Raw genomic sequence first — 13,954 nt, forward strand, 5'->3', positions numbered from 1 at the left:
CAGTGAGCTGCCAGGTACCCGGGACCCCAGTGACCCCTCTCCATCTGTCTACCCGACCCTGTGAGAGCTGGGGCCCACTCCCCACTGCCTTCATTTCCCACAGCATCTTCTTCCTTTGTTTTCTGCCAGTGCTGTTGAAGTACAGCTAAAATACTGCAAGAGGTGCCCTCTTTAGTGTATAGTTCTACCAATTAGAACTGGGTTTCTATTAGAAAAACGTCCCATTTTTGTCTTCCTCCCACAGGTAGTAAGAGTGTCACAAAGAGCTTTGGAGAAGAACAGGGTGGTGGCTGCGTAGTGATGTGCGTGTCCAGAGCTGTGCACTTTAAGAGAGCTAAAATGGTAGAGTTTGTGTTAGATCTACTTTAGCACAATTGAAATAAAAGCTGGAAAGTGGAAAGGGTCTCAATGCTTTGCCGCCTTAGCCACACTGAGGGAAATGCAGTGTAAAGGCCGATTGTATGGAATTTTACATGGAGTTTTGTTTTGCATTAAACCAATTACACACTGAGTTTTGTAGCGGCAGCCAGATGGACTGTTTTCCAAAGGTAGAACTGGCTAGGGACTGGAAGATTCAAGCTCCATGCAGATGGGCTTCCTGGAGCCAGCAGGAGAGGGGCATCCCTGTGCGCTGTGCACTGGGTTCCAGAATTGGAATGAAACAGTAAAGATCAGGAGAGATGGCTGGCCAAGATGTGGGAGTGCCAGAGGAATGTGAGCTAATAACCAGGCAGGGCTTCTGTTGCTTTAAGAAACTGAAAGTCCCTTTCTGTGTTTGCAACAGACAAAGTCTGTGGTTAAAGTGATTTCAGAAAAATTGCCCATCAATATGCAGGGCGGACAGCGAGTGGAGAATTTAGATGTCTTTTATACTGTTAAGTCTGGATCATAACTCATGACCCTTATGTAACTGTCTCCTTGTATGATTTATAAACGAAAGTCAGAGATGGATTTTTTTTTAAAGGAAAAAAAACCTCTTTGATTTTGATAATGGGAAGAACTTGCCTTAACTGAAAAAATGAGGGATAAAGAAGTTAGGGAAGGGTGCTTGTAAATTTTTGAAGTCCTGGTGTGTCATCTCTGCAGTATGTCCTAAGAGGGACTAATGGTTACCCAGTTGTTCAGTTTTCTAGATCAGACATAGCTTGACCGACCACTAGTGGCATTTTAAGCATTTTTGGGATGGTGCTCCCCCACCACCTTCCTGAACCCCTGGGAAAAAATTAGTTTTGAAACAGATTTTTTTTAAAGTCAGTATTCATTAAACTTAAGTAGATTGACAGAATCATTACTTACATTTAGCTGATATTTCGGGAGATAATGACACCGGCCTTTTGTAAGCTCTGATGTTACTTAGGAACGGTGCGCCACATTGTCTCAGAGAGGAGACTGGTCTGGATATGGAGAGCATCCGTGATGATGGCTATAATGTAGTGATTATATGGGATTTGAAGTGTCAACTTATGGTGATGGATATCGACATTTTGGCCTTCTTGGGGCCATTAAACTGGTACAGGATAAGGGGCTCTAGGCATGCATTTGTCATGAAGGTCTGAAAATACTACTACCGAATGAAAGAGGCTAGTGGGAATAAATGAAGCCCGAACTAACAGAATTTGGCTGATGGCCAGTGAAGATCTATCACTGTCTGACAAGCTGAAAATAAGCAGATAAACAACAAACTCTCCTCCTCCCCGCTCACTCCCCTCCCCGTATTCCAGAACACGAGGAAAGGCTTAGCAATGTCTCTGTTTCTGTGCTTCTCATTTAAAAAGTAAAATGACTTATAATTATGTATAAATTGCTGTTTCTAATCCAAAACATCTCAGGATGTGAGTGCTTTGAATTTTTTAACTTAAAAAAAACATATATGTGGTGGTGTGTGTGTGTGTGTGTGTGTGTGTGTGTGTGTGTATGTGTGTGTGTGTGTGTGTGTGTGTGTATTAGTTGTTTCACAGCTTAGTGGCACACTGAGTAGAAGGCCTTGGGGTAAATTTTGGTTTGAATGTTAGAATCTGGGACTGGGGAGATGCCTCAGTGGTTAAGAGCACTTACTGTCTTGCAGAGGACCCAGATTTGGTTCTCAGCACCTGCATGGCTGCTCACAGCCACCTGTAACTCCAGTTTCAGGACATTCAACACTCTCTTCTGGCCTCTGCAGGCACTAGGCACATACATGGTATGCATATATGCATGCAGGAAATAAACACTTATACACGTAAAATAAATCTGAAAATCATTAATGTTAGCATCTATAGAGAATAGCTGTCTTAAACAAATGACACAGAAGAACTCATCTAAGCCAGGCCTGTGGATTCAGGCTTTGTAATTGCAGCTACTTGGAAGGCTGAGGCAGGAGGATTACAAATTCTTGTTTGGGCTACCCTGTGGGTTTAATGAGACCTTGTTTCAAAATTAAGAAATGGAAAAAGAAATCAAGAATACAGTTAAGTGGTAGTGTGCCTATCCAGGATGCACAAGGCTCTAGGTTTGATCCCTGCCATACCACACACTCTCACACAGTCCATCCCGTGACCCAGCCTCTTGAAAATAGAACATAACTTAAAGATCCCTCAAATGTATTTGGAGGATGGGGACATGATTCAGTAGGTGAAGTAGCTTACCGCACAAGTATGAGGACCTGAGATCTTTTGGATCCACCCCAAACCATGATGTGGTGGCACATGTATGTAATCTCAGTGCAGGGAGTGGATTCCTGGTGCCAGCTGGCTAGACAGTCTAGCTGAAATGATCAGCTCTGGGTTCAGTAAGAGATCTTGTCTCTGTGAAAGAAGGTGGTGAGTAATAAAGATACTTGACATTGACCCTGACCTCCACATGTACAATGTGTGTGTGTGTGTGTGTGTGTGTGTGTGCAGTCATACTACATGTGCACACACGTGTATACACACACACACACACACACACACACACACACACACACACACACAGTGTTCTGTTTTTAACACAAGAAATGTCACTGTGGGAAAAGACAAAATTCCTGATAGCTAAGCTCCCGTTATCTGTGTGCCTGCCCTGGCAGAGGTGCCTTTATGTTTCCTGATATGTTCTGAGGCAGATGGGCAGCTGTAAGCTTACTGTGAACATGGTAACCAGCCAAAAGCACCAAAGACAGTCTACCTGTTGGCTTTTCCATCAGAGATGTGACCCCATGACATGTACAGACCATGCATTCGCTACAGAAGCCCTACAGCCAGTGGAATGCTGAGATTAGGGGACTCAGGATAAGCTCTACCATGTTCCCATCTGTGATTGGCAGGGGAGTGTAGCCTAGTGTCCTGGTGACTGTGTATACAGGAAACTGCAGGCACAGATGTGGTGCCAACCTATCTTAAAAACATCCCAGTTTATAGAGTCCATGAGTGCCTGGGTGGTTCCTATTTGTTGAGCAGTCAAAGTGTGGATGAGAAAACCGTTCAGAGGGGTTTCCTGTGGGCCAATGGGGAAGCTACCTTGAAGTAGAAATATTCTGAAGTTTCCTTCTCTTGCCTCATTCTTCAAGTAAATGCTCTGGGCCTAGGATCTGTGCCATTTGAGTAGGATGGGGATGCAGGTAAGGGGTCCTGCAGTCGCATACTATGAGCTGACTGCTGGCCGGGCAGAGCAAGTGCTGGTGCTTCTCAGGGGTAGTGGATTAGAGCTTCCGGGTCCCAGGGTGAGATGGGTTAAGATAGACAGATGGGTAGGAGCCATGCAGAGCTATGAATGGGCAAGAGGAGAGGGGCAGGTCAGTGTGCCAAGAGAGGCCAGCACCTGTCTTTCCCATTCACACTCAGCATTCATTCCAGCTCAGATAGATGTTAGCGTTAGAGGAGGCCTGGGGAAGGAACACAGGAGGTTTTGTCTTTCAGTCAGAAGATGGCTGTGGAAGTAGTTAGCCATGTGCTGGGAATGTTCTCTGAGAGGCCAGTTGCTTGCTAGTGCATGGAGCTGGGAGTTTATTAGCACAAGGTGGAGAGGGAGTAGGGGCAGGCAGGAGGCAGGCCCAGTGGCAGAGAAACTGCCGTCCAGGCATCCTCAGGGATTCCCTTGCAAGATTCGCAGTCGCTTTGAACTTTATAAAAATAGACTCTTACTGCCTTTTACATGTGACGGTGTGAGCTGTTTTAATGATGTTTTTGCAGCTGTTTTATCTAAGAGGATCATTATAAATACCCAGCATTTAAAAAAAAAAACATATTTAGACATTGATGGGTTTAAAATTGAGAATTTGAAACTCTATAAAATGCTTAAATTTCCTTGGAATAATAATTTTTTTTTAAGTCCAAGTCTAAAAACATAGCTGAGTAAAGGACCTGTAGGGATAGGGGACCTTGAGAGGTCGGCTGTGGTTCCCACTTGGTGCCCAGTCCTTCCCTGGCTGGCACTGGGTAGAAACGAAACCATGCCCCAGCAGTGTGGGATGGCTCACTCCACTCCCAAGTTAAAGACTCGTGAATTCCAGCTCTCTCCTTCCTGCTGCACTGGTTATTTTTATTTTAGAAATTGGCTGTGACTTCTCTGAGGACAGGAACTCTGTCTTAACTCTGCCCCTGACCAAACACGCTCAGTAGAGGCAATCCTGTAAGCATCTGCGAGTTTGTTGTTGATGTTTTGTGATTTTTGTTTTTTGTTTTTTTGTTTTTTTCAACTATCGGAGATTTCTAAGAGAGGTATGACATATGTCTCCCTTTTTAATGAAATGGCTTTCTGATCTAACCTAAATCTTTCATGACATCATTTTCATACAAACACCTGTACCCCCTGAGAGCCTGTAGTTTATATTAAATTTATCTAGCATTGTCTCTTGAGAGAATAATGAATCATTTTAATTGCACATCTTAAGCACATTCCTACCTCTTCCTAATTTTTATCTTGCCTAAAATTCTCAGGTTTTTGCCTTTGTAAAATTGACTTTACTAATTGGTCTTTTTTTTTTCCCTAGTGGTTTTTCTTGCTGTTTATAGTTCTTTTGTATTGTTCTCCTTTATGGCTTCTCTCTGTTTTTGCCACTAGAGTGGTGGTTCTCAAACTTCCTAATGCTGACACCCTTTAATACAGTTCCTCATGTTGTGGTGACTCCCAACCATAAAATTATTTTCATTGCTACTTCATAACTGTAATTTTGCTACTGTTATGAATCATGATGTAAAGATCTGATATGCAGATGGTCTTAGGTGACCTAAGGTGTGAAAAGGTCATTCAACCCTTTGAAAGGGGTCGTAACCCACAGGTTGAGAACCACTGTACTAGACACTTTCGTAAAATTTCCACTGTCTAATTTTTGAAATTGGTTCTGTTGGGCTGGGGTGGTGACTCAGCCTCTACAGTGCTTGCCAGGTGATTGTAAAGACCTGAGTCTGGATCCTTGGTACATGCCTCATAGAGCCAGCTGTGGGGTCACTTGCCTGTAATCCCAGTTCTGGGGAGCTGGAGACATGAGGGTCCCTGGAGCTTGCTGTCATTTTAGCTGAATCAGTGAGCTCCATCATCAGTGGAAGCTTGTAGTTGAAAGGTTTCCTGTGTCCCGGCCTACTGGTGGTTGGGACAAATCCCTCCCACTTGCATCCCCCAAGTAAACACACAGATTTATATTAATTATAACTTCGTGGCCATTAGCTCAGGCTTATTACTGACTGGCTCTTACACTTAAATTAACCCATAATTCTTATCTATGTTTAGCCACGTAGCTTGGTACCTTTTCTCAGTTAGACATTCACATCTTGCTTCCTCTGCAACTGGCTGGCGACTCCTGACTCAGCCTTCCTCTTCCCAGAATTCTTCTTGTCTACTTATCCCACCTATACTTCCTGCCTGGCTACTGACCAATCAGCATTTTATTTATCAACCAATTGGAGCAACACACATTCACAGCATACAGAAAGACATTCCACAGTAGAAACTGTCTTAGAAAATAAGAGACCAATTGAGGAAGACACTTAGCATTCACACTGACCTCCACACACCTGCACACTTACATATGTGCACACCACATGAACACATATACACTCCAAAATTCACTCAGATGGAGTCTGAGCACAGACATATCTATCATGCCAGCCTGTCCATTGTACCTATGTACCATTGTCCTATGTACCTGAGTGGCACAATTCTCAGCAGGTGGATTTCATTGGTAGTTGGTGAGGAATGGTAGAACGTCCAAGTTCTGGAGTGGAGACTGTGCAGCAGGCAGCAGAAAAGCCTATGACACAGAAAGAGCATGGCTTATGGCAGGAGTAGACCATCATGGCATGAGACCGTGTGAATGGCTGGTGCATCTAGAGTACTGTCCCCAAGTGAAAAAACCATCACCAGCATTTACTTGACAGTTGTGCCCTGGTTTGTGAAGGGTCCTAAGCAGGAATCAGGCTCCTCTGCTCCTCTCTAGCTGTAGACTTGTCACCCCAACTTGGGAGAGAGATGTGGTTTTGGGCCCATGTCTTAAAGCCCACTTATGAGCAAGAGTTCAGTGGAGCTGTTCATGCTGGCATGCTTGCTGTCTTGGTCCTAGTGTTGGGTTTTGCTGCCTTTCCCGTGAGTTCAAATGGCTTCTGTTCCTTGCATCAAGTCAGGAAGCTCACCCCTCTGGTGTTTGTGCTTTCAGTGGTAAATTACGTCTGCTGCATTCTGACCATCAACTCAGGCGGCCAGACTGCTTTCTGACTGATGTCCTGGGCTGCTGGATTGCCTTCTACACCTCACGTCTCGAGTCCTGATGGGTCAAGCACCCTTAAAGCAAACCCAGGCAGAGGAGTGATGACGTAGAGGCTTTCCTGCCTTGGTTTTCAAGCCAACGGGAGGCAATACCGATTCATCCTATTAAATGCTGTTTATACCTCCAGAGTCTGCCAGTAAAATATCGATTAAAATATTGGCCTCTCTTTAGCCTGGGGATTATAGGATGAAGTTTATTGCCGCTCTGTGAACAAGCCACATGTTGTTGTGGTAAGCTTTTTGTCGGCCCCTTGCCAATTCGAAAGTTGCTTTTTCATAACATGAGCTATTAACTAGAAGCTTTTACTCCTTGTTAGCCTCACCGTAGATGTTTCTTTAATTCTTTTGAAGGTGTTTATTAGTATGGTATACCACTTTTTAAATAACGTATCATTTGCATGCACTAAAATTAACCCTTTTCAGTGTGCGGTTTTGAGTCTTACCAGAAATACTTGCAGTCAGATACAGAATCGCCAGTTGCTTCAGATGGGTCCCAGGTGTCTTCGCTGCCACTGCTCAGCTCTGCACCCAGACCCTAGAGTGCAGTGGTATGTTTTCTGACTCTGGTTCTGCCTTTGTCAGACGGTCACGTGAATGGGATGCACATGTATGGCTCCTTCTGCCTGGTTTAATGCACTGGGGATTCGCCCTTGCTGTTGAGAGCTTCAATAGTTCATTCTTTGTAACTTTTAATTGTTTTTTTGTTTTTTGTTTGTTTGTTTGTTTTTGTTTTTCAAGACAGGGTTTCTCTGTGTAGTTTTGGTGCCTTTCCCGGAACTCACTCTGTAGCCCAGGCCGCCCTCGAACTCACAGAGATCCGCCTGGCTGTGCCTCCCGAGTGCTGGGATTAAAGGCATACGCCACCACCGCCCGGCATAACTTTTAATTGTTAAGTACTATTCCAGTGCACAGATGTACCCCAGGTCATTTCATCTACTGAAGGACATTTGGGCCACTTCAATGTCCTACAGTTATGAGTAACTCCTGCCTTTTTACATTTTAGCATAAACTGGTTTTCGTTTCACTTGGTAAATACCTACTAATGGGCACACTGTATTATTTTCCCATTGAGAGTTACTTTGTGAATTTATCTGCCATCTGCCTATCTTCTTTGGTGAACTGTCTGTTCACATCTTTCACAGCAATGCAGATCTTCAGATAGTGTATTTGCTCAGTGAGCGAGTTCAGAGTCCTCCCTGCCCCCCCCACCCCCAAGAGCAGTCTGCTATGTGTGCTTACTAATGGATTTTTCCGTTTAACCTTCCCAGAGAATTTGTTCTATAAACCCAATTTGCATGTCTAGGCAAATTCCTATCCAACCTCCAATCTCCAGCAACTGTCCAGTTGTATATCAAACTGAATAGAGTTTCATTTTCGTACCAAGCAGTAAAAAACATGGTTCCTGTTCCCATCTGGCTTTTCTGTGTTCCAGGAGGGCAAAGTCAAGCAGCAATTTTACCCAAAGGCCTCTGGTTCCACATCACAGAGGATCTGACCTGTTACTGCCCTGGCCTCATTTTCCCATGGCTGGAGAGTTCTATTGATAGTTGTCTAGCCCCTGCCCCAGGACCTGGGAGCCCAGGACCAGGCATTACAGGACACCAGGGAACATCACAGTTTTAAGGAAGGGTTTGAGTAAAGTTTGGGGAGAACAGCATGACGTGATGAGGGCACTAAAAGACTGCCTTGGCGTGGTCCCCAGCCCATGTTTCCCCTTCCTATAAAGAAGAAGTGACAGGAGCCAGGGGCTGGACTTCTCCTTAGACCACTCTTACCTTGGCAGTTTTGCTGGTCATGAGGTGACATTCTGTAGTCAGCACCTTGGGACACTGAGATTCCAGCTCCAGGCATGCAAACTGGACCCAGCCCTACCACCACCTCATCCTTAGTAAATGGTGGTCATAGAAGTTCACACATCAAAACATTTGAGAGGAGAAAGTGAGATAATAGGAAAACCTTGGGCAAAGGTCAGTCACATTGTAAACCCTCAAAGCGAACATGGGCATCATTTTTAGAGACGTGGTTTGGCAAGCACAGCTATAGTATGGCTGAGAACTTGTGGCTCTTCTGGTCTAGGTACCACCCTGCCCCTAGTGCAAATTTCTGTGCCCAAAACACTGTGATATAGTCACTGATCATCTGCTGGAAACCTGGAGGAGGAGGCGGGTCTCCTCTTAATACGCCTTTAGAAAACTCTGCCTGAAGCACAGCTTTACTAGACATTCTGACACTAGTTCATCACCATGGCAAATAAACATGGCCACCTCTGCTAGATTAAGCTGCCCTGGTTCATGTCTAGGTTGCTAGTAGCTGAGACACTAGTGAACACAGGAATTCCCAATGGCCCCCTGTCTACAACCAAAAACTCATTTTTCTCACATATCTATGTCCTCGCCCCTGCACTGCCCCAGGGGTTTACAAATTTGATCTTCAGTCTGGATCCAGGCACCTCATCCTTTTGAGCTCCCTCAAGGGCAGGTAGATGAAAGTAGGAAGCTGATGTACTTGGTCCCTTGCACCTTCGGCCCTTCACACAGCCCCCAGCAGTCCTGTCAACCTGGATGGTACCATAAAGGAATCCACTTGAAAGCCATTCCACTGCTCTTGGAATGTGAGTTTTGCTGGTTTCTTTCAAACCAAAGCATCTCATGTGGACCCAAACCACATGAGATCCAGGATGCACTGAGTCAAGATGTCTGCCGGAAGGCAGGGGACAAGACCACCAGCTCCAGGGAACTACTGATGAGCTGAACATACACTTCCTATCTCTCTGAGGTCCTGGTGGTAATTAAACTACTAATAAAAATAATGTTCCTGCTTCCAGATGCGCAAATTGCTATGTTAGTCTGCATTTCTGACCAGGGACGATGTATGATCAATAAACCATATGATTAATCTATGGCTAATGGTGGAGTTCTGTCTTGATAATGTCACAGTAAGTTAAAAGTATCATTAGAAACATATGTAATCTACCCAGCCTACCAGCAATACAGCTCAGCAGCATAACTAGAGAGTGCTGGTTGTTCATCCCAGATGATTATGGGAGGGATTAGGAGCTGTGGCCACCATAGCTGCCCGGCACAAGATTCTAGACCATACGGCAGCAGTCTGGGCAAGGAGCAACACTCAAAATTCAACCTAAGCCCCACGCAAATGCCTGTGGTACTGTAAGAACATAGAGACGTTGTGAGTCAAACCATCCCCAATCTAGAATAGTCATATAGGGCTAATGGGTCAGAAGTTCTGTTAGCCACATTGCCTCATTGCTCTTAAATCCTTCAGTGTGTGCACATACAAACTTTACCTGCTTTGAAAGACCCACTCATAAGAACAAGCCAGTGAGTGGGTGTATCTAGGAACTAGTGTTTAACAGGAAGACGGAAAACTGACTTTCCGGAGTCGTGTTGCTGTTCTTTAGGCTGAGTACATTTACATTTTATGAAGCATAGGTGCACTTTATATGCGGTGACTTTTTGGTGGGGGGAATCTGCAAGAGAAATCTACCCCCAAAGCTAACTTACCCATATTCAGTTTGTAAAAAAATGAAGCAAAAAGGAGGAGGAGGAGGAGGAGGAGGAGGAGGAGGAGGAGGAGGAGGAGGAGGAGGAGGTTCCTTTCTGTGCTGACTAACATGCTATAACCTAAACCTAGCAGGCCCATTGTCAAAGAATTGTCTAGATTCTATCTGCATCCATGACCAAAGCTGTTTAACTCAATTTTAAGAAGCAGAAATGGAAATGAAACAACCAACCCTCATCTTCAAGTTGTAAAAGCTGCTACTCAAAGGCCTTGTGTGAAGAACACATTAGTTTCAGACGCTGATTGTGGGGCAGTTACATTTACTGAACAACTGAAGTAAAAGCCCCAGGCTTGCACCCCAAATAATTAAACTAACAAAACAGTACTGTGTGCCATGCCCACCCGATGAGACACAGTCAACCTCAGAGAGGACACTGTCTGTGGAGTGTCCTTTCGAGCTTTCCGTGTGCACCACATTCTTCAAGGCCCAGGTCAAGTGCCTCAGCCTCCCCAGCGTCCACGCAGCCTCTCCTGCCTGTGACCTCTGCTTCTCTGACCTCCTTACACTCAACGTGGTGAAACGCACCACTTCTGTAAAGCATTCCCAAAGTGGTTTCTAATCCTTCTAACTAGACCATAAACTCCCTGGAGGGCCCGAGCTGAATCTCCTGCTTATCTCATCAATTGGCTTCAAGGCAGTTGGGTGAGTGGCAATTGGGAAGTAATATGTAGTCAGCCAGTCTCTTTTAATGTACCTTACCACTCACTGGCCTCTTTGGAGGTTCTTGGGATGATTTGTCACCCCTCCTTTTAACCAGACTTTGCTGTGCTCTGTGGGGACTCCTTGGAATCTCCTGGGCCTGCCCATCTCTGGGTACAGCTGGCAGCAGGCATTTCTGGCATCTGCCCCTGTGACTTCAGTTCTGAGTTAACATTTGACACGGTCCCCATTGCTCAAGAATGTGTGGCTGTGTGGCTCTTTTAAGTCACTGTCAGGAGAGAATGTCCTGATAGGCCTATTTAATTGCTCTGGTAAATGCCTGCGTATCTGCCTCATCCCTCTTCTCCCAAAGACTGCAAAGAATTTGTTTGTTTGTTTTTGAGACACTGTCTCGTGTACCCCATCCCAGGCTGGCTTTAGCTCTTGAACTTAGGATCCTCCTTCCCCCACCTCCCAAGTGCTAGGGTCACAGTTGTATCCCACTAGGTCCTGTTTATAAGATGCCACACTCACGCTTTTTGCATGCTACCCACTCACTCTACCGACTGAGCAACATCCCCAGTGTGCCTCCTTTAATACTGTGAGTTGTCTATATTTTCTGTATAGGCCCGTGTACGTGTATAAACAAATTTGTGTGGGGATACACATACAGATAAGTACCACACGCCCTTAAGCTTTGGTAGGGGAGATAGAACATTCTTCCTTTTTGAATCTTCCCTGGAAATTTTTTGTTGGTTATAAAAGAAAAATTTTGTGCTGACCACGAATGAGCCAATAGTGGAAACAAGTTCATTCATATCTATCGGTGAAGGCCACTGGAGTTTCTGCTGTCCCTAGTGTATTCGTGATGCCATTATCTGACCCAGCACAGGTATTTGAGTCAATAAATCTTTCCTAGGAATGTTAAAATACCTTTCTGGTATAGGCTGGAAGCACGGCCACAAGCTGAGTCCTCTGCCTGCCACAGACCTACGTGGTGTCCAGTGAGGTCAGTGTGTGTTTAACTGACTCCTCCTGACCTCGCTTGAGGTTCCTCTGGCAAACACTGCTGCAGTGTCTGATAAAATGTCAGAAGGAAAACCTCCATGTCAAAGCATGATCATGTGACGAGCTCTGAGGACTGCCAGGAGCAGAAGTGACAGAAGGAAGGAAGATTCCCCAGGAGATGGTGGGACACACGCACACACGCATGCGTGCACACGCACACACGCAATATTTCCATAAAGAATAGCATGTTCACAGTCCACCCACATCTGTCGGCATCCTTCGTAGTTAGGCCCCGCTAAGGGTGGTGAGCCCATCCCCAGCTGGGTTTTCATTCAAGCAGCAGGGCTGTGATCATAGTATTGCTTCAGTACTTTCTGAACCGGAAGAACATTTGAAAAACTTAACACTTAGCCTCCTGCAAGACAACATGATCCTGGAGAAGTCTGGGGAGTACTTTCCATTTGAGTGTGTGACTAGTCACAGGAGATCGTCTCCCACTCCACGTTTTCGTTCTGGGAAAGTAGATGGCTGAAGGGTGTGGGGCAGGGTCTTCTTCTGCACAGTTGAGCCAACCACAGATTCATGTTCCTCATGATTTTTGACCTGAGAAGATAGGATAGTTAAAATGCTTGTGTTTCGTATCTATTTCCTTAACCTTTAACCGTGACCGTTATAGCAAACTGCAAGCCACTGCTCCTACATGTAAGCACCTCCATGCCACACTTAGCATATTTAGTCAATTTCTTTTCCATATCCACCCAGTGACAGCTGGAAGGGTTCTTCTAGTGTGACAGATTGTCAGCACACAGACATAGATGGCTTTAGATGTGTATTTTTAGTGGGAATGGATGATTTTTTAAGTGAGCTTTTTCCAGAAATGCAACAAGAATAATTGTTATTCCGTATGTTAAACTTGCAGGATCTTTTTTTCCTTTTAGAGTTAAGGTCAATCTAGTTAGTATCTATTAACAAATGTCTTAAATAAAAGATATCAAGATTGTTAAAAAATATTCTGATATTTAGAAGATAGCTGTGGATAAACAGTAAACAAATTTACCCCAGACCTCTTTTACCTAAGAGATGAAAATTAACTTAAAATAGTCTCAATTTTTTTCTGGTGCCTTCTTATGTTTTCTTAGGTAACTAATCAATCCCTTTAAATGGGGAACTGGCTATAACTTGGCAGATGGAGAAAATATTTCTTCACATTTATTTGTTAGATTTCAAGCTAAAAATCTAAAGTTTACAGGACAATATTTCCCTAATGTTTTTAATTTTTAAACTGGGTGTGTAGGTTCACAGCTGTAATCTGAGCACTTGGCAGGCTGAGGCTAGAGTTCCAGAACCTTTCTGAGCCTCCCCACACCTCTCCCATGATCTCTTTGTGACTTCTGGCTTCTTAAGAATATTTATCATGACTAGGGAGTAAGTTGAAGCTGTAACCTGGCTACTGCTAAGACCATCAGTACTATGGACCGTTCAGTAGGAGGCTGTACTATGATGTCTTGTAGTTCTGACCACAAAGACTATCCCTGCAGGAACTGTAAGGATGAGCCTCTAGAAAGGACATCAGGGCACTTAAGTCCCTCTTACTGTGAGCAGTCCCTCCCCAAAGTATGAAATTAGCCCAGGCTCTGACTGGGAAGAGCTATTTCCATACCAGAAAATGGGCCTGGCCTCTCTAGGGACTGTGTCCACTCTCTCACGGTGGCCCCAAAGGATGAACCTTCAGGTTTATTCAAAGCACTCCTTGTGTGGACACAGCCTTCCCTGCTGCTCATGGGCCTTTCCCTGATTCCTCTTAAAGCTGCTGACTCTGTAAACAGCAGATCCTAAAGAATGGGGAACCGAAGGAGAAGCAGCAGTGTGAATGGATGAAAGTGCAAACCCTTCAGTGGCAGGGATCCTGTGGTGTGGTCCTTGACAAAGCTGTCCCAGCTAGATCCACAGACCTCCTGAGAGGATGTGGGCCTCTGGTGGCCTCAGAGGGCTGAACAGAGCCCTCAGGAGACA

General features: G+C 44.8%; 1 protein-coding gene across 5 annotated transcripts in view; it reads left to right on the top strand.

The window, feature by feature from the left end:
* Positions 1-13,954, top strand: part of Atp8a2 (ATPase phospholipid transporting 8A2) — a 563,932-nt gene that overhangs the window by 345,707 nt on the left and 204,271 nt on the right. The gene's annotated exons all lie outside the window — the stretch shown is intronic.

The sequence above is a fragment of the Peromyscus californicus genome, unplaced genomic scaffold (assembly GCF_007827085.1).
Source record: "Peromyscus californicus insignis strain IS unplaced genomic scaffold, ASM782708v3 Scaffold_12__1_contigs__length_115047231, whole genome shotgun sequence".
Lineage (NCBI taxonomy): Eukaryota > Metazoa > Chordata > Mammalia > Rodentia > Cricetidae > Peromyscus > Peromyscus californicus.